This window comes from Teleopsis dalmanni, chromosome X (genome assembly GCF_002237135.1).
Source record: "Teleopsis dalmanni isolate 2A chromosome X, ASM223713v2, whole genome shotgun sequence".
Lineage (NCBI taxonomy): Eukaryota > Metazoa > Arthropoda > Insecta > Diptera > Diopsidae > Teleopsis > Teleopsis dalmanni.
Window position 1 is genome coordinate 55796825 of NC_051848.1, and position 22408 is coordinate 55819232.

Sequence of the window (22408 nt, forward strand, 5' to 3'; positions counted from 1 at the left end):
TTTTAGTGGTATTCCACGCTTTAATTTCAATACTTAAAAATTTTGTCGAGACTTCTAACATTTTGATTCTTGACAAAAAAAAAATATATATATATATATATATATATAAAACTAATAAATAAAATAAAATAAAATTTTTTTATTACTTAGTAACATTTTCTTAAAGTTGTAGTTTTACAAACGGAGCTTGAAAAGAATATATAGTTCTCCAAAATATGCCGGTACCAATAAAACGATTAGTAATGAAATACGAGATAAGAAAGTTGGAGTAGTTTAGTATCTCACGAACGGTGATTTATTATTATTTCCAATACAATACAATATAATATAAAATAAATAAAATTTTTAAATTATTTGTAAATTGATCTGGATTTTTAATTATATGAAATATATAATATTTATATTATTAATTACAATATGTTATTAGCTTTGTTGTTATATCCTATGCAACTTCCCAGCGGCGGCAAAACGTAGACTCGACTATCTTGAAAACGAAATCATAGTCCCAAATCAAATAGATAAAATTAAGCCCACAGCAATAACGAGATTTTAAAATAGTCTAGGATTTTTTTAGTTGGGCCTTTAGGTGCACAATAGATCTTCTAGGTCGGGGTGCATTCCTAGCCTATTGTTAAATAATAATAATAATAGAGTAATAATAAAATTGATTATGTATTCAAAATTATTTTAGCAGTCTTGCAGTTTAAAAAAAAAAGAAATCTGCGAATACTTAAATATAAGAAATAATTTTAAGACCAGTGATACTGTGATCGGTTCTCGAAATTAAAAAGCTTGATTATTAGCTCAGTAGTATTTCTCTTAACAACGTGTTGGCACTGTCAAATGTCGCCATTTCCCGTGACTTTCTCTCACCAAAAGCTTTTTCTATATTTTTTGTACGATATTTGCCAAAGATAAATGTCTTAGATTTCGTAGAATCTAAACTGCTATAGTGGCATTAAATTAATTTGATTGCCATTAGATGGCGCTTGTAGTTTTTTTTGTTAGTGTAATTAATGCTACTTCAAACCTTGATATCTCGAGAAGAAAATTATTTCGTTATATAGCGTAGCTGAATAGTTGTTATAGTTGTTTTAAATTGCTGGCTCAACTAAAATTTGTTATCAAATTAGCACATCGGGACAATTTGAATTGCGTCAAACATTTTTCTACACCGGTCCCGACGACATTGTCCGCCTTAATGCCGTTTAATATGTTTAAGTTTCATTTAAGTTAAATAGCTTAAAGTATGCTACAGAATGGACGAAAAAGTTCTTTGTTTGTAATTGAATATCATGAAAATATTTATTTAAATTTTTTATTTATTTTTACTTTGTCCAATCAATGATATTAATAACCTGCAAGAAATTTTACCACCCTCTTACTTTAAAACAACTTTTACGCCCTCCGAACAATTTAAAACATTTCAAGAAAGTAAAACGGAATGAAAAGGACATCTCACATTAATTTTCATGGCTTTAACATTTGCAGTAAACGGTTGATTTCCTTTCAATGCAAAGCATTGATTTCACATAAATTTAACAATGGAAAGTGAAATACACTCAACTGCATTTTTATATTTTTCATTATTCTTGCAAGTTGCACATTATGAAACTACACAACACCAACAACTGCAATGAGCATCCTCGATTATCCTTGCCATTCGGTATGTATGAGCTTGCAATCCTTGCGCCATCACTGCAACGTTATGAAGCCAGAAGCTAGTCAATAATACGCGTACAAGATACTTTGTTTACCATTTTAGTGCGCTCCATACTAATGACATCATCCTTGCGCTCTTGCATCATATTACAACTGAAATTGCATTTCGTTGATCCTTGCTTGCTCTTAACCTAGTGGAGCAGCAGTAAGTGCTGTCATTGCAGCTGCAAATATATGCGAAACAGTATCAGCCACAGTCGCTGCATAAGAAGCAAGCTGTCTTATTTATTTCTGCTTTAAGTGATTTCCGTCAATAATTTTAAAGGATTGTAATTCTTTGTCAAAATGCGTATGAAAAATGCATTCATTGTCTTACTTAACATTTTCCTAGATTTTTCCCGTCCCTTCCCTTTATTGTCCTTTTAAGTTTTCCTTTGACTTTGGCTTAATACTGACAGTTTCATGCTGAACTGGCTGAACTAGCTCAGCTGGCTGAGTTGGCTGATGCAGATGCAGATGACGTGGGTGATGTGTTTAATGTAATGAAATATGTTGACAATTTTTTTGTTGCTTTTGTTTTGGGAAAGGATGCTTGCAGAATTTATGGTTATGTGAGATAAACTCTGCGGTCTTGTCAAGTGCATCGCAAACAGCAGAGCGTGTTTACTAATTACAAAATGACAAAATAAATTTACGAAAATTGCTCCGTTTGTGTTGTACTCGTAAGTGCGTGTCCTTCCTGCTAAGACAACCACACAATGTATAATACGCAAATTCATTGAATAATTTTCACGAAGACCGGAGAGATATATATGGTATATTGCGTAATTGTAATAACTCAATAATATACCTTCTATGGTTGGTTGATTGGTTGGTTGCAGTAGCAGTGGCAGGCCATTAGAAAACTTCCACGTACCTCAATTAGCGATTTTTCGCCGTTTCGCTATCACATTCCTCGCAAACATCCTAGTATAGAAGAGTACAGACTAAATCCATTCCGCTGAATTTAGGTAATTTAATAGGTCTTTCATTTTCACCGTTGAGCAGTCTGGTAAACTATCAGACTGCAGTATTTTCCTAAGCAACTATATGTTCTGTAGAAAAGGTATTATTGTTTCTTTCTCCTGCAGGTTTCCACAACATCTGCACTGAGGATTTTGGGGAAGGCGCTGTTTCTCGGCGTGTGTTCCTATACACCAATGACCAGTAAGAACTGTAGTAGCTTCTATAATAAATAATAAATTTCTTCATAAGAAGAGTACTTAATTAATCATACTAGCGATTCTAGGATAAATATAGAGTTAGATAGTAGAGTTTTCTCTGAGTAATTAAATATATATATATATTAAAAGCTTTCATAACACTACAAAGGCTTACAGCCAACACGTATTCCTATTAGAGAAGCTAAAGCTTACCTCGAAGTTAATAGTATATTGAACAGAATAAACTTATATTGTAAGTAAGGTAGGTAGGTTGGAGTGGCGGCCTTACCAAGAAAGCCCATTTGAGCACAAATAATTACCCGTTGTGGCACCACATGGAAAAAGCGATGTTCGTATATAGATTAGGTGATCAGTACACGACAAACGCCCAACAGAGAGGCAACGATTTCCCCATTAGGTGAAGTAAAACCAACACGACAGTTCTATGAATCTGGCCAGGTCCCTCACATTGTCGGATGACTGCTCAGTCAGATCGGTCAGAAAAGCGGCCACCAAGATTTTTGATCTTCTTCTGGCTAAAGTTGAGCACTGACACATGAGATGTAACACAGTTTCATCCTCGTCCTCAGAGCCACAACCGCGAAAGGTCATTATAAGGAAGACCTAGTCTCATAGCATGCCTTCCTATTAAGCAGTGATCCGTCAGCACCGATACCGTAGTACTGAGCAGATCTCTCTTTTGTTGGAGCAGCTGATTTGTACGTTTTTTGCCCAAGTTAGGCCAAATCGACTTAGAAATGTGACAACTGGGCTCACTTGCCCATTGTTGCTTAGTAATGCTTAGATATTTTTGTTTAATTGCCAGTTTAGCTCTTGCAAGTGGAACGCCAATTTTTAATAAGTGAATACCAGGGAGAAGAGCCCCGGTCTTGGCAAGCTCATCCGCCCTACAGTTACCCGCAATATCCCTATGTAAGAGAATTACAATATTTAAACATCAGTGTTTATCTGTTATCGATATCTATATGAGATATCGACAGATATTATAACTTTCTAATATTTTGTTTTTTTTTTTTGTTTTTTGCGGCAAGAAGGAGTGGAATGCCTAAGCACTGACCACACTCTGACGCCTCGGAAAGTGAGTGCTTGACTCGTATGTATTAAATCATTCCCTCTCATTCCCAGAGATCTTGTCTTTCCCCAAGACTACGTTACTGTTACTTCGAGGTGGGGTTCCTATCTGTCATTTAAGATTTCCATAGGTGTGACCTGTGTCCAGAATCCGCGACTGCTACAGATGATTAACCTTGCCCTTTATTTTGGTGTAATACATCTATTTACTCCAGCTGTCTTCTGTCAAGATCTACTTTTTAAATTATTTCAAATTGGGATTGTCAGTTTTTAGGTTCTGTGCAGCATATATCAAACAACTAGCCAACTGACTTTTAACTTCATCTTACTTAACTACAGAATCAATTCCTAAATGGCATCTGAGGCTATAATGAGGATTACATATGGTTTTGAAATCTTCTATTTGGTAAATGGATAGTACAATGGATTAACAGACCTTAGTGGATCTCTGGGATTACCGTTATGATCTGTGTCGTAACGAGAGTATGATTATGATAATCAAGTTACTTAACTCGTATCAAATAATTCAAATGCGATTGTATCTGATATTTAGTCAAAATTTATCGACATTTGCTAATTTAATCATTGCAGCAAATCTCTAAATTTCAAAAAATTGGATTTGGATGCAGTGGAATAATGCATCCTGTATTAAAAAAGCGCGGCATTGACTTAAATATAGCAACTATTCGATATATATTTACAGTGATAACATGACAAGCATTAAAATATACAATGTGCTATTTAAGAGCTAACAGTCATAACAGTGATCAGACAATAAAATAGTTCAAGTTTATAGCGAGTATATAGAACAGATATTTTTAAATGAAAATTATATATTCAAAAGATTGTGCATCCACAGTTGTTTAAAACAGATAAAGCAGAAGGTGTGGCAAAGTACATGAGACATGTTATCAGGCAACTGTACATATACCTATATATATATATAATATATATATATATATATATATATATATATATATATATATATATATATATATATATTATATATATATATATATATATATATATGTATATATATTAATTATCAAATCATTAAGCACGAAATATACATTTAAAAGACATATGTTAGTTCCACATCAATGCAAGCTACTGACACCAATAGGGGACATGAAGAACTTGAACTCTCGTTAAATGGGTTGTTAGAAAAAGAAGAAACAAATGGAATTAACTGTTGACAGTGGAGTTGTGTACCTTTTGTTTTAAGTATAAAAAGCATATTTGTAATACTGCGAAGCATTTATAATAACCAAAACATAGAAGACAAAATGTGTAAGTTCCTAAACTTACGAAATGCAGACACAAGTAGCACATTTCTAAGTTATCTTAAAGATGATAAAGATGATATCCAATCAAATATGTAAGAGTATTCATTTCAAAGAATTATGATAAGAAAAGTATATTTTAGTAAGCCTTTACGATAGCATATTTAAATTAAATATATACAGTTGTATTGAATGCTTAACAAATCAATATAAAAACTATATTCCCAACTCACTCGATATAAATTTGTATCAAATCAATGGCTAATCAACCTACAACTTATTTTAAAAAACAATTTTATTTTATAAAAAATTACATTTAAACTTTATTAGAATTGTAATATTACACATTAAGAAGAACATGTATGTGTATGTATTGTCCGTATTTACAGATATAGAAAGTATTTGAGAGGATTTAATATAAAAAAAAAATTTGCTGTCAAATAACGCCTAACAACTCGAAACTAGTGCATTCAGGCAGTTAATATCCCACATCAATTTTCCATCCATTTAATGTTTTTTAATTAAAAAATATGCCTTACATTTCTAATAAGAAATTTTGTTTAATCACGCACCATTTTCATCATTATCGTTCCTTGAAGCTCGCTAACTATTGCTCTATTGCTTTCTTCAAGAAAAGCTCGCATATTTATTTTTGATTACTCATACGCACCGTAGTACTTGCGAAAATTGGTCGAAATAAGTGGTTAGTGCACCTCAGATGCCGATTAAGTGCAAACGTTGTGGTATAGAAAATAAAGCGATGCAAGAGATATTTGAATAAGCTGTTTTTGAAGCGTTGAAATCTTTTGAAAGACTGTTTTTTATAGAAAATAAAATAGGATAGAAAATAATAAAAAAGTGTCCAGCCCTCCTGTGCGATTTTTTTATTTTGTCGGTTAAAAAATCAGTTTCTAATAAGTTAATATAAATAAATAAGTTCAAAGTTCCTTTTATTTGAATAAATATTATTTAAAAAATTAGATCTAATTGTTAAATAAATAAAACATGCTTAAAATACTATGGTTTAGCGATTTATTTACAAGTTATTGAACAAACTATAATGTATATACTTTATTGAGTAGTTCAATGAATAGATAAATAGATCTATTGCTCTCTCCTGTTGACTTATCACCCCTTTCATCAAAATAAATTTGAAGATTTGTTAGGAATATAGGCAAATAAATCCTACTATTGGCTAAAACCTAATGTTTCTTTATTGAGGATAATATTTGTATAATAAAAATAATATTTCTTCAAAATATCTGCTAAAAATGCCCATATAGATTGTTTGAATTTGTATTTATTCTAACCTATCACATATATAGTTTCTTTACAAAACAATTATTTCTAACTTACTATATATATATGAAGTTATTTTTAACTATCTGTTTTTCAAACATGTTTCTTGATGTAAGATACTTACATCAGATAAAAACAAACTTCCAGTTCCTATAGCGCAGTGAAACCGCATATATAGTTATGTATATATGTAAAAAATAATAATAATATGCTTATTATTAAGTTCTAAATTTTGTTATCAAATGCTTATGTGATTATTGTTTAATAAATGTTCAATGATTATTGTTTAATAAATGTTCAACGCTTATCGCAATACACTCTCCGACCTTCCACACAAGACCGACTCCCTACACCAATTCTTCTGTCTCCCTACTTCTTCGCTTCTCTTCTGTCACTATTGCTATCTGTCATGATTATAGTGATGCCACCCTGTTACATATATATAATATAAATATGGAAAATAAATTTAATTATTAATCAATTTAAATTGCCTTATTATAGGGTAGTAGAACCTAGTCTTAATTTTTTTTAGCGAAAACCTAACGAATATGAACGACCAAATTATTCTATTATAACTTTAATGAAGAGGTTGTAAGTTGATTGTGGCTATAGAAAAAGATTAGGCAAGAGTTGGGAATCTTTCCTCAGTCAGTATACGAAAATTGAATAAAAGATTGGTGACTTGACCAATAGCATAATTGTATTACATGCGATGATATTTAAAGACGACGAAATAAATTTTAATGATTAATCATTTTTCTGTATTTCATTGAATGCATAATGTATAGAGATTTTTTTTTTAAATTAATATTGATAGATAGTAATCGACTTACAACAAGCACTTAACGTCCTAAACTTGGATAGCCCTTCCTTTTGTTTTATGTATTTCAAACAATTATGAAAAATTCATATCAGACAGGTTCTCGTGACGATTTTAGTAATAAAATTTAAGTTCGAGTTATTAAGCTCATTATTAGCATGTCAGATTAAAGAGGGTAGAATAATATGAATACATTTAAATAAGAGAATTGTTTACGCAAAGAAACAAAGCCACATAACGAGACGAAGTTCCACATTCATGAAGAAAAGAATTGTGTTTTTATAGAACTACGCCCACACCTTTATCAAGCATGGATAAAACCCACTTGGCAGTGAAAATACTTCAGTGGCATTTAAAACGGAATCAGTTTTGTGACTTCCAAAGCTTTAATACTGCAATCTTTAAGTAGAAAAACTAGCAAGGATTGACGTTTAGCCCGCCTACCACTTCATTCGCTTCCAAGAGGTTGGTTCCAGTTGGTTAAGCTGTGCAACTCAAGTACATTGCTATTATGTGCAGTACTTAGGTTTTTTCAGTGCATGCTATTGTCTGTTTTCCTGCTTGATGACATTTAATTGACACTGCGCTGCTTGATGCTGTCGGCTGTATTGGTGGCGTTAGAATGGTGGTCAGAGTTGGTTGGCTTGCGGTGTTACTAAGAGTACATCGTTCAGTGGAACAAAATGAACGAAATATGGCACACAGTAGATAGCAGACTAAAAACAGATTTTAAATCATTAGAGTTTAAATTCTAAATAAAAAATTGCACAACTTAATAATTATATCAAACTGATATAGATTGCTGAACCGTCAATTATGTGACGTATTCCTTTTAACTTCTTTTTCCACAATGGTGTCTCTTTTTGGTCAACGCTGCCGCACACCATCTGCTTCATCCATTGAAGAACATTCCTCTTTTCAGTGGTACTGCGTCTTCTGTACAAAAGCATAGTAGTACCATCTACCCATGACTAGCGATCACAACTGAACATACTTGATTGGAATTATTATTGACATATACATACATATATATATCAGATTCGAAATAAAATCGTTATAACTAATTATACCTCTAATATAAAAATAAAGTTTTAACCGTTTTTGTCTTCTAACACATCGGCTGATAACCCCATACGACAACTAATAAGACAACAAACTTTTGACAAAATTAGAATCTCCTGTGAGTTCAAAGTCTCCTGTTATGATGATTCATCTCTGGTTTTAAGATATTTTTTAGTTTTAGCAATGATTTTTCATCGGCGATAAATTTATCTTCCTGAAACATGTATTTGAGGTCTGCGAATAAACAGCAAACGCTAAAAACCAAATCTGGTAAATACGGTGGTTGTAGAATCAATAGAAGTTTACTTCGTAGAATTTGGCTGTGGTAGTCAACTATTTGTGACATGGTGTATTGTTCATTGTACATTTGTTCGAAACAAATGATCGTTTGTTTTTTCAGAAAAACTGGTTATGTGGCAACTATACCAACTATACCACTGCAGGAAGGTAAAACGGACAATTTCGAATGCTATACAATCATTTCTTTACCAAAAGTCTTCACACTTCTCGTTTAAAAGCCTAATAACTGTCTATTTGAATATGCAAAAAATCGAATTGATCGGTCATTCGATTTACAGTCCTCATATGGTACCCAATGACTTCTTATTGCTCCCGAATGTCAAGTATAAATTCGTGGACAACGATTTTTGTCAGCGGATGAAGCAGAAGGCTCAAATAATATTCAAAAGAAAGGCCTTTTTAAAAACTGTATTTAAGGATAATTTTATAAAAAGGTTTTTTTTTCGAACAGTAGTGAAACTATAACAACAAAAATTCATTTTATGTTATTTTAATTAATTGAATTTTTGGCTGACCATACAGCTGTGTCGAGTATTGCCAAATACCCATCATCAGTGGGCTTGGAAATAATTCTTGTGTTTAATTGTGCGTACATTATTTTTTTAAAACTGCAAGTACCAGGGATTAGTATCGTGCCCTGCTAAGTTTAAAACTCAGAGTCAGCGTTCATTAACTAACTAACCAAAAGCCGTACTTGGCTTATATGTTCGCACTTTTTTCTGGTGTTTTGTTACTTTGCTATGAAAATTTTATTTAAATATTTCTACTAGTTCAGAAAATACAGAATTTTGATCGGCTAATTTCTGTTCTGGCACACTGTGCGTCGGCCGCTGCCACAAATTAGTTGTGGTTCCCTCAGTCATATATGGATTTGAACTATTTGCAACGGTTGACTTTGTTGACTATTCTTACATTTCTGACTTTGTTGCAACTCGTTTCATTAAATGCTTTTCTGTCTGATTTGATTGTTGCTGTTGTTGTGGTTGTTGCGTTTGTTGTGGTTGTTGTGTTTGTTGTGGTTGTTGTGTTTGTTGTGTTTGTTGTGGTTGTTGTCGTCATTGCCAACAGAAATAATTAGCGAAGCTATACGTATTTGTGCCAATTCAACTAAATTTTTCGTTTTATCTCTTCGCTGCGTTGTTGTTTTATTTATTTGAGTATTTATACTTTATTTTGTTTTTTGTTTCTTTTATTGCAAATTTTTTATTACTTGCGCTATCCTTCTGTCCTTGCGACGCATTACAAATTTAATGTGACACTTTTATGTTAAAGGCTTCTCCGTCTCCCGTTCTCCTTTCGCCGTCCCTAAGACTTGGCATTTATATTGGCATTTTTCATTTGCATATATCCTGTATACCCACGTCTATGTAAATATTGGTGTTACGTGTTTAAATTGCACACAATCCTCTGGCTGCTTTAATGGGTTAATCGTATTTTTAGCCTTAGTTATTTGCATTTTTATCGCATCTCAATTGCACTAAATGACGCTTAATTTCAGTTGACAACACATTTATTTCAGGTGTTGGAGGGGTGTGTGAAGTTTCTCGTTTGAAATTGCTTTGGCTTTAATATTTACAGTAAATATTATTTGTGCTTTATGAACAATAGAAAGAAATAGAATCCGTTTAATTTAGTTTAATTTGCAATAATTATAACGCCCTGAACTTCTATTCATATTTTGAGCCTAAAAGCATGCTAATCCTTTTTGCGTAAAAAAATGATTGGAATGATGATTAGATGTAATTTAATTATTATAAAAATCATAAAGCTTATAATTAAATTATAAAAAAAATTGTTGTAATTATCTTTATAGATTCTCATCCTGATAGTTACTCTCAAGGAGAGTCAAAATATAGAATATATTAAAAAAAAGTATTAAACAAACGTTTAATTTTAATTTTAAGAAAAAAGTTACCTATACTCGGATATAAAATATATAAAAAATATTGTTAAAAGTTAATAAAAATAATAAATTAAGAATAATTTTAAATTTACTTGGTTTATTAACACAGCTTTATTCATTTATATTTATTTATTATTTACACAAATTTTTATTTCAATATATTATAGGAAATATTATAGAATATCACTCAAATGTTGTCTACGGGATATTCTATAATACTGTAGTCTTTAGTGGCTTTACTATATATTACTGGGAATTGCTTAACCATTGACATGTGTTCGTTTTTCAAGCAGGTTTTGTGAATTTAAGTATTATGCACATAAATGTGATTCCATAGCTTCACCAGTAAATAAACCAGTAGTGAAAACACGAAGACTTCATATCACAAATCGAGTAAATTTTTTGCGCGCTCATGCAAAACAGGACGAATTGTGATTTGTTATACTGTCACAATGAAACCAGAGATCTTCCCTTTCCATGTCTTTGATTATACGTTACAAAACATCGTTTCCCAGTTTCATTCGGAGACAACTGCAGCTCATTATGATGCCTTAGAAGACAAGAGTTGCTCTAACTACACAGATTAACTTCGAAAAATCTTCGTAAATATTAGACGTATTTTAGTTTTCAGACTTGTTAGCATTAAGTCTGATTATAAATTGGCATCACTTTTAAAATATATGCTACTTATGCTCTACATGAATAAGAAAGAATGCTTACCTGGTAATATATATATGTATATATTTTTTTTTTTTCGTGGTGCGGAAGTGGAATGCTTTACGCACCGTCAAACTGACCGTTGTCGGAATGGTGTGTCCGACTCAATAACATTAATATGTAGTATACGGATTAAAACACCCCCACTTCAGCGAGACTTATTCCTCCTCGGAACCGCTTTCGCATTACTTCGAGGAGGGCGAAGTAATCTTTTATGTTGGCATTTCAAGCCACGCTCTCTTGATTTTCCACTTTTCTTTTCTCTTGACCACCACTTTTCACCGCATTTCCATGGTGTCCACTCTAACTATATAAATATATTATCTGGTAATACATTGTAACTAACTAATGGCGTTTTCGATTAGTAAATCTGGATTCAATATAGATTTACTCTCAATCTGTCAAATTTTGTTGCCCAATCAAACATTTTTAGAGAAATCTAAAATTTTTGTAGTTGTGTTAGTAGATATTTATATTTTTCATAATTAAATACATACATATATCAAATCAAATCCAAATATATTTTTTGTCATATAAAACAGCTGTTAATTTTAGGGTAATCTTATTACTCTGGCAAAGTAACTAGAGTGTTATAAATTAAACTCAAGTGTTATACATCAATCTCGAGTGAATCTCGATTAAAAAAGTTACCACAGATTTACCAATCGAACCAAGTATATGGGTTCATTATTTTTAGAATAATAAAATGAAATTGCTGTGAAATGTATTATATGATAATATAATATATATGTGTACGTGAACATTTATATTTTCTACATTTTTTAATATAATTTCAACTTATTTTTATATAAATATATAAAATTATATGAAAAGAATTTTGTCCATAGATACGAAACCCAGCCTTCCCTCTCAACCGACCTCAGTTGAATAAAAACATTGTGTATATTTATAGTATCGTGTGCGTGAGATTTTTAATAGAGGCAATTATTATTATAGAGGCAAAGTTATTTTTAGCGTAAATTCCTATATATTTATTAAAAATATATGATTATTTAAAATAATAGACAATTATCTCAGGCCTGCCAAGGTAAAGTACGAAAATTATTTTTTCTATTTAAAATGAAAGTTGAGACAGCAGAAAACCAGAACATTAAAGCACTTGGTTTTTATATAGGAAGTTAATATATCACAACGTTCTCTTATAAAAACAAAATTAAAATAAAATAAATATAAAACAGACATTTCATATATGTTATATAAACTGAAAAAATTCAGGTTCTACCGAGATTTGAACTCGGATCGCTGGATTCAAAGTCCAGAGTGCTAACCATTACACCATAGAACCGTTAAGAGGAATTCTGACGAATAGCAGGTACTTTGCACAAGCTTGTTGCAAGAGGTTGTCTTAGTTAATGTTTGATGTTGTGGGAGGACAAACTTTTAGACTTGCAACACAGTTTATAAATAAAGAAGCAAATAGAACTTGCTGAGCTTTCTACTCAAATCCGCACACATTCCGTTCTTGTTAAAATATTTATTCCTTGTAGAAAGGACCTCATGTAATAATATTTCTTTGTCATGATTAGTAAAGACATTAAATAATAAAAATTATTCAAAGAATTTAATCCGTACACAGTGTGTATGATCCATTGATATTATTCCGAATTTTATTCCCATTTATTTTTTTAGTATAGCCTCTTTCAAATCAAAAAAATGCTGGAAATGTTTAACAAAACTTTGAAAAATGTTTTTTACTCATCCGCCGTATTATCTCTGAATATATCAGTCAAACATAATGAAATTGAAACAATTGACATTTCTTAGTTCATTTAAATTAAGTTTGAGAAATTTCTAGATAGTGTCAATCTGGTGTACATGATGGATAACCAATAAGTATAATGAAGTTTTGGGTCAAAGAATCATGTACCGATTATGCTTTGGGCGATTCGATGATGCTTTGGGCGATCTAGGATAAAGTCACTATAAACAATACCCTTAAGATCGCAAAAAAAAAAATAGTTATCATTATCTTCACCAATCATTCAAAAGTACAGTCTTGCAATTTTACTTACTGTCATAACATAACATTTTTTCTATTGACTGAAAGTAAAGTTTACTGATCCACAGTTTGTTTTTAAAGTGATTTTAGTGAGTTAAAGCCTTACAAGATGGTTTTTGGCCAATTCCATCTACTGAAAAAAAAGCAATAAATAATCTTGTGCCCTTTTCGATTCACTTTCAATGCACTTTCCACTTTCCATTGGTAAATCTTGAACGAAACCTACAACACTCGAGATTAATGTACAATACTCGAGATTTATTTATAACATTCTAGATATTTTGCCAGAGCATCACGTTTACCCTGAAACTAATAACTGTTTCATATGATTTGACGAATAAAGTGTGTTTTGATTCGATATATGTATTTATGAATAATATAAACATCTACTGAAGTTATTACAAAAATGTTAAATTACTCTAAAAATGGTCGACTAGGTTTTTGCAAAAGAGTCAACCTCCACTTTCATTCTCAAGCGGTATATTACAAATATTTTCGAATCAATATATTCTAAATATCAAAATCTCAATATATTAAACGGTTACCAACACCACACGGGTATATCTGTAAAACTGATATTGCCAACTACGTAAAATTCATACGAATGACAATTATTTATTTTCTTTACAAACCACCACAAGCATTGCGTCTAAGTTTTATAGAACAAAAGTTATTCGAAATGAAATTCAAAGATAATTGCTTTATATTTGGGTGGAATATCACAATCAGAACCAGATATTGTTCACTATAAGAGGCTGAGAGAATAGATTCATTTGGTTTAAAGTGTCTAGAGCTTTAAAAATTTTATCATAGAAATTTTGTCAATTTTGTGCCACAACATAGCATTACAGTGCTAGTATACAGTTTTTTTGTTTGAGAATGTTCTATATAAAACCATGAGAATCCTTAATAGCAATGTTATTTAATATATAAAATATTGTATTTGATTAGAAATAAAACGCCGTAACCTGTATTCCGATTTGATTTATTATAGATTTATAATTTTTAGCTCCATTTACTTCCTTCTTAGAGCACATTATTCTAATAACTAATAATACAAATTTGGGAACTCTATTAATTTGGTTCCACAATATAACGCTATAGTGATAGTAAATACTTTTTTGGCAACTCAACGAATATTTATGTTCGTAATACTAAAATTAATATTTCCTCAAGAATAGTTCGAAATGGCTACTCATATCTCAATTACCCTACGAGAAGCATATGTGTGATTGAGTCAAATTCTCAAAGTGTTATATTGCCTATTCGATGGAATCTACTTTGAAGGCAATAATTTGGAACTAAATTAGCTAATAAGTCTTCATGTTTTGTTTTGAAAATCTGAAAGCTTTCAGACAAAATGTACTATAGTCTAATTTTTATAAACATCAGATATTTTTAAAAAAATTCAAATGATACAAACTTAATAAGAATTTCCTTCAATTTTCGAATGAGAATTTACCCTCCGACGTAAGAGAATGTACTGCGAAACGCTTTGTATACTTAATGCATTAAAAGATTATATCACTCATATCCACAAATAAATAATTGATTTGCTTTAAAATTTCATATATATAGGCATTGTTTTTCATATTAATATCTAAAATATTATATTTCGGTACAGATTTCGAATGCCAAAAAATTTAATAGTCTATGCCATTCTTTTTTTTTTTAAATTTCTGTCCGTTGATTTTAAGACTTATTCAAATATAATAAACAATACAGATGTTATCATTTCTGCTCAGTTCATTTCCATAACAAATTGCGAAGGATATAATCCTACGTCTTATATAAAGAAATCATTACAATATCAATCATATTGTCTCCCAATAACACTAAAATTCATTCGTTTCTTTGTGAAAATCAGTAGTGTTGCATGATGAATTAAACGGATTTAGGCGATTTACGTGTTACCAACTGCTCACAGGTATATCTGTAAAACGAAATTGCCAACTACGTAAAATTCAAACCACCACAAGCATTTGCGTCTAGGTTTTATAGAACAAAAGTTATTCCAAATGAAATTCATCTTTGAAATATATCATTTTGCCAAATATAAAGCAATCACACTATTATCTTTAATAGTGTGATTGCTTTATATTTCGCTGGGAAATCACAATCACAACCAGGTTCGTGTTCTTAAGCTCAGAAACCTCAAAGTACATAAACGGTTTGTGTATCGTACAATAGTATAGGCAGTGTCGCCAATGGTCCAACGGTATAGTGGTGGGCGAAAAAGAAACAGCAACCTCTCGTAATAAGTTTTGGGAAGTGAAAGCTCGTCTTAAACGAAATCCATGTCAAAGTGGTAATCAAATAGCCAAAGGACTGAAAATATACCAGCGAAGTGTCCTACGCATATACTAAAATGAATTCAACATAAATTCTTGTGGATTCCAAAAGACCCAAAATCTTACACCAAAGTTAGTTAGTTAGTCTAACAAAAATTTGATCAAAATGGATATACAAAACTTTATAATAAATTCCTAAAGAGAGAACAAACAAAAAATTAAAGTCAATAAAACTCCATATAAAGTTTTTCCGGTTTATTATGATATGCATGTCAGTTCCCTTCAAATTTTACTGCATCACATCAACTGCAAGTTCTTGATTATTTATCTTACATCACAATGGGCAATATATGCCTCCAATATATAATGCTGATAACTGTCAGCACGCGCCTTCTCAACTTAACGTAACCTAATCCTAGGTATTCCTAAAGGGTTTATGCAGTGAATTTGACTTTACAGCAGAATAAATCTACTTATTGAGTGTCACTTACTTCACTTTAGTTCTGTAAGATTAGGAAACATCCTTCTATTTGAGTTAACAAGTGAATTCTGGAAACCAATTCTATTGATTCACAACTGTTAGTGTATTTCGTTTTAACTTGAATGAGTCCACTTTTTGAAAAAAATCAATATAATATTTATATTCATAATCGAATACATTGAGTTAATTATTAGCATATTGGAATGATAATCACAGTTCTGATTAATTCATTAATTATGTATCGAAAAGAATTCAAAACTCTTTTTATAGTATTTTTGTTTATAATCTTTGAATAATCAAGCTGACTCAACAGGTAACTAGATTCGTCAATATTGTTGCTAAACATAGGAAAAGCTTCGCAACATTTTTGACTGAGCTTTAAGTTTTCCGTGGGCAACATTAAGCATTTCAAATGTGCGCTCATATTGGTTGGAACTTGTTCGCAGGCTGTGGCAACAGTAAGCAACAAAACTTCAGTGAGTTCGGTTGTTTTCTGCTAAGTGTTGAGGTAGTATTTAAATTTATCTAAATTTATAAATATATTTACGTATTTTTAAATGTATCTCAACATGCGTATCATATGATTCAAAAAAAAATTACAATATTACACGTATTTTATTTGAAACTTATACGATAGTAAGATAATGTTCCTACTTTCTATTAACTAACTCTAATTGTATCTAACTATTACTAACTTATCTATTAGATTAATATATAAATAAATTTGCAATAATAAAATAATAAAAAACATTTTAATTAAAATTAATTTTAATTAAAATTAAAAGATAACAACTTTCGCAAGATTTATTTAGTACTTTCAAAACAATGTATATCATTTACAGTATTTATCACTTTTGTATAATTAATATAATACAGTTAATTCTAAATTTTTTTAATTTTTGAATTATAGAATATGTAAAAAAACCATATAAACTAAATCATGTTTATAAATGTTATATTACAATAATTGATCCAAATAATTAATAATAATATAAAAATTCCAAAAATACTTAATACTTACGTGGGAATTGTCTAAGGTATAGAATAATTTAAATATTCTAAACATTAATGATATTTGCTTTATATCGTCCATGCCAATATAGCTATGGACGTCGTTATTGTTATATATTTTTATACATGTGACAATAAAAATTACTACATTATTATGTTTCTAATTATTACAATATAATTTTATACATATACATACAAAATTTTGTACATATACGAACAATTCAATTGAAGAACATCTTTAATTTATCTTTTTTTAGTGCAAATCATTTTTTTTTTTCATAATTTTTGCCTACAGTAATATCGTAAAAGTTAAGGGGAGGACGTAAGGTATGCTAACTATTGTTTCCACTACAGCTTCACTTGATATCTGTAGCTCGTTTATGTAAATCGTTCGAGTTTAAATCGAGCCCATAATATTGTTTGGCGTTTGTTATTTTTATTTACCTTTTCGTTCATAGCCCTCCATGCCTATTTCATGCATATACCACATACTTACACACTTATTATTACTTACTTATACTTACTTATTAGTTACTTTTTGTCTGCACTAGAATTTATCTAGAAACTAGAAATAATTTATAAAGCAAAACAACGTTTGTCGGGTTATCTAGTATATATATATATGTATTATATATATCCACTTCGATAAATAGTCTCCACAGACATTGAAGCGGTTTCATCTGTAGTTCCGGCCTGTGACATAGAAAGTGGTTGATAGATTCCATTCCCAATATATCATTGCAAATTCTGCATAGTCTGCTTACTGAAATAAGTGAACATATAGTTAACAGAGTAAGTATTAATATATAATCATTACAACTATTATTCATTGGCTACTTGTGGAAACATACAATTAGTCATCGTTTCTAATTTAACAGTCACAAGTTCTAAGCCTGGTACTTGCAGCTCAGCAAACTATAAACTAATTAAATAAAAATTTCAATATTTTCTAAGACCACTGATGATGAGTACTAGGCAATACTCGAAACAGCGTTGTATGGTCAACCAAATTTCTATAATTTAATCAAAATTTTGTTCTTGCTTCTTTATTACTGTTCGAACCCTTCCAGTTTTTTTTCTTCTTCTAAAAGGCTTTACATTCAACAAAAAGAATTAACATGCAATATAAATATTTTCAAAGTGCTACAATTTGAATTAATTCAACTATTAGATCCCAGTTATTTTTATACTTGGGTAATCTGTTTATGCCAGTTATATTCAGAAGTTTTGATGCTTTTACATGCAGATGAGCTTTGAGGGTTGATATTTATGAAGATTAACTGTTCTCACATACCATAACATATTTAGTACAACATATATCTCAGAAGTTTATTTCAGAAGTACTGAATAATTTACAGAGTATCTGAACAGACACAACTTCAAATTTAGATACCTTATAATTATTATTATTGTTAAGGGATCTATCGGGTCTATTGTGCCCCTTTTTGGGTTTAGAGTAGGTCGCTAATCTCTGTTGCATCGTTAAAAAGTAGCATAGAATATATATGTTTTGTTATATGTTGGGAAAGCAAATATTTCTATCCAGTAATGACTTAATTTAATACCAAATGTACATCTACTCATCTAACATAGGAAAGTTTTTTTTTATGATATACATTGATTATCTCTCAAAATTGATTTGGGTGCAATAACTTGAGCTTCATAATTAGTTCTTTGTGCTATATTAATTCAAACGTCGACGGGAATACTGTTAAACAAACTTTCTTTTCTTTGCCGACAACTTCTATGTTATACTTCAGAAAGACAAGTCGGTAGTGATATTGATAAGTAGAATGTCAGTTTGTGAAGCAGTTTTTTGTTGCTCCTGAAACTTCAAAATGCCTTTACTTCTTTGGTCACATTCTCAGAATTTTAGCTATAATAAACGGACATCAGAGCCAGAGCCTTTCTTGTTGATAATTTACATTTCTTGTCTGTTACTTCTTTAGCAATGATTTCTATATTATTGACGGAGTCGGACTACTTGTATCTGATAAGTGATTATTCAATATTTCATTCATTAGTTTTTATTAGATGTCCTACATAATGTGACTAAAGTGATATTTATTGTAGTCTTCTATAACTGTGAAGGTTAGATTAAATAAAATTTGCTGATTACATTTTATTATATTTTAATGAAAGTAAACCCTAATTGAATAGTGAATATAACAAAGTAGAAATACTGATATTTTTCTATACTGAAACCCTATTATGTAGCGAAACATAGAAAAAAGCTCAGCAACATTCTTCGCAAAGCTTTAAGTTTAAAGACGGACACAAAAAGCGTTTAAAATTGTTGCTGACTTTAGTTGGAACTTGTTTATATATCTTGGCAACAGCGAACAAACAAACACACTTCAGACTTTGTGTTTGACACAAAAATAATTCAATGGGTTTGCTTCTAGTATTTTGATAGTACCCATGTAGAATGCTTATGGTTTTGATTAAATCTTCATATGTTGTATGAATGTTTATGTTTATTAATAGATATCACAACATGTAAGATTTATAGATTTTAATTTTCAAATATTTCATAAAGAAGTTTTTTCGAATAGTAGTGAAATACAACAACAAAAATTTTATTTTTTATATTATTTTAATTAATTGAATATTAGGCTGACCATACAGCTGTTTCAAATATTGCCAAATACCCATCATCAGTGGTCTTGGAAATAATTCTTGTATTTAATTATTCGTAAATAATTATTTTTGAGGCTCCAAGTACCAGGAATCGAACTCGGGTCCTGCCAAATGCGAAGCTCAGAATCAGCGCACCTTAACCAACTGATCCAAAGCCGTACTTGACTTCTATGTTCGCAGATTTTTCTGGAGTTTTGTTACTATTACTATGAAAATTTTTATTAACAATTTTACTTGCTGTGTTTATATTAGAACGAAATCATAAACCAGTTGTAGAATTATTGAATTAATTAATTAATTATAATTTTATTTTCAATTGTTCAATTTCAATACTATTCTGTTCGTAGAGGCATTATTTGTTGCATGATTTGTTCTTTCTTATGTATAGAATCTAATCTTTTCAAATATAAAAAAAACTTCCAGAAAAAAATACTTTTACTATATCTTATTAAATAATAAAATGTGTTGGTTAATTTATATATACAATAATAATTAAATTATATTTTTTGTTAAAATAAGTTCCAGTTTTCATGCCACATAGTTAGTTTAGTCAGCCCTTAAGGTGAGTCTTTTATAGCTTTTTAAACAGCATGTATATGCGGATGTTTTAAGAATAAACATTAGTTATGGGACCATGGGGGTTATGGGGGTCTCATTAATCATTACCCGTGTAACTTGATTTGGTGTTCTGTAATTTTTATTTTTTCTCGAATAACGAGCTCGTCACTTGCAAGTTATCCATGGGGCATATACCGACGTGCTGAAGGTCATTTCGGCAAACGTTCTAAAACACATTCCGTATTATGTTAGAAGGTAAATTTTTTGAGTACATATTTCGATTTTGCTAAAAAAATAGAATTTATTCTCACATTAAAAAATATTTGTTTACTTTGCAACGTTCCGTACATATTAAACTTAATAGAATTATTGAAATCTTTATATATTAATTATTCAGCAACATCTTGTGTGCTAGATTTGTAGTTTATTTGTTTCTAAAATTTCAAGAAAAATATATGACAATTTTATTAGTATTTATGATAATTTTATTAGAGTATTTAATATTTTATCTATCTTTAGTTCGCAGAATTTTCAGTTGTGACTGCACACATGCAGGTCTTCTTCATATATGCAAATTATTATCTGTTGAAAATGTTTTTGTTTACATTTTTATTTTTATTATAATTTTTTTTTTTTTTTTTAATATTCTTCACTAAACTATATTGTCTTACAACATTATTAACTTAGTAATAATTATATGACAAGCTTTTATATTCTATAACCAGATAATAGGGCAATATTAAGAATACTTTGGATCTTAGGTTGCTGATTCGAGTCGTTTTTATTCCTCTTTTTCGGAACCCATATTTGCTTAATCTATCCAATAATATATTTATCGGATTTATTTGATTGATTAGACTTGTCGTCACATCAACATGAAACATATCAACAGGCAGGTACCGATTTTTCATGAGTTTATGCATTTAAACACCGATGCAGAATATGAAGAGCAGACTTTACATTATATCACTACTGCGAAATCAGATCTAAAAATCACGTAAGACAATTTAACCACGACAAGTGGTCAAAGTCGTCATTTGCCACTTGCAGTAGAAGATGCGGAGTGCAGTTGGTGAGTGGATATAATAATATTGTCCCCAAAGTTTAAGAAGAAAATCAAATCATAACGTAGTTAGAAAGTAAATCTTCAAAAAAATATGCTGTCTTTTCAAATCGAATATTCTTATTCTTCTTCAAATCGAGTATTCTTGAGATACGTACATATAATGAATAAATAAATTTTAAGTGCTAATAATCTTAACTATAAATGTGACAAGTATGGAGGCTGGAAAATGCTTTTGAGATAGTCATGTCTGATTCTTGACGAAATACGTTATTATTAAAAATTTATGTACATAGAAAAGAATAAATAGTCTATAAAAAAACATTAGTCATAGTCGTAGATGTTAATCCTCTCCAATCTTACGTTTACCCGCTAATGACCAACAAATAATTTTGTCAAACAAATGGTGGATCATGTTAAGATGTTGGCATAGACTTGTGCAATATACAAGGGAAAGTCATATTTTTAATAAATAAAACGAGTTGTAAGAACATTTGATCTCTCTGAAATCAATACATGCAACCCGACCTAAAAGATCTGTTTTAAGCCTAAAGGCCAAACAGAAACAATTATAGACTATTTATAAATCTCGTAATTCTTGTGGGCTTAATTTTATCTATTTGATTTGAGACTGAAATCCCACTTCTAAGATAGTTAAGTCTACGTATTGCCGGTGCTGGATAGTTGCGTCGCACATGTTTTGAAGTTTCCTTCTCCTCATAACTGAGTAGATAGTAGTTATTGGGTCTACAGTGCCCTATAAGAAGTTCAGTATAGGTTTCAATAGAGCAACTTTAATCTATTCAGGATCAATGAATTTTCTTGACTGCTGCATATCTGTTGGGGCTCTCCAGTGTTCAAGTAGATTTTGTTTTTCGCTTTCACTTATTCAGTTTTTTTTAAGTTATTTGTCACTCTGTAGAAGAGCTCCCATTGCAATTGCTTTGCGGAATTTCTGTCCTATAATTTCTGCTGCTGCACTGCCATCTTCCATTTTGGACCCA

The 22408-nt window shown here is 30.5% G+C and overlaps 1 non-coding gene across 1 annotated transcript; it reads right to left on the minus strand.

Moving 5' to 3' along the window:
• Positions 1-12574: 12574 nt before the first annotated feature.
• On the minus strand, positions 12575-12646 carry Trnaq-uug. Its single transcript has one exon. It is a non-coding gene; the product is annotated as a tRNA-Gln (tRNA).
• Positions 12647-22408: the final 9762 nt, after the last annotated feature.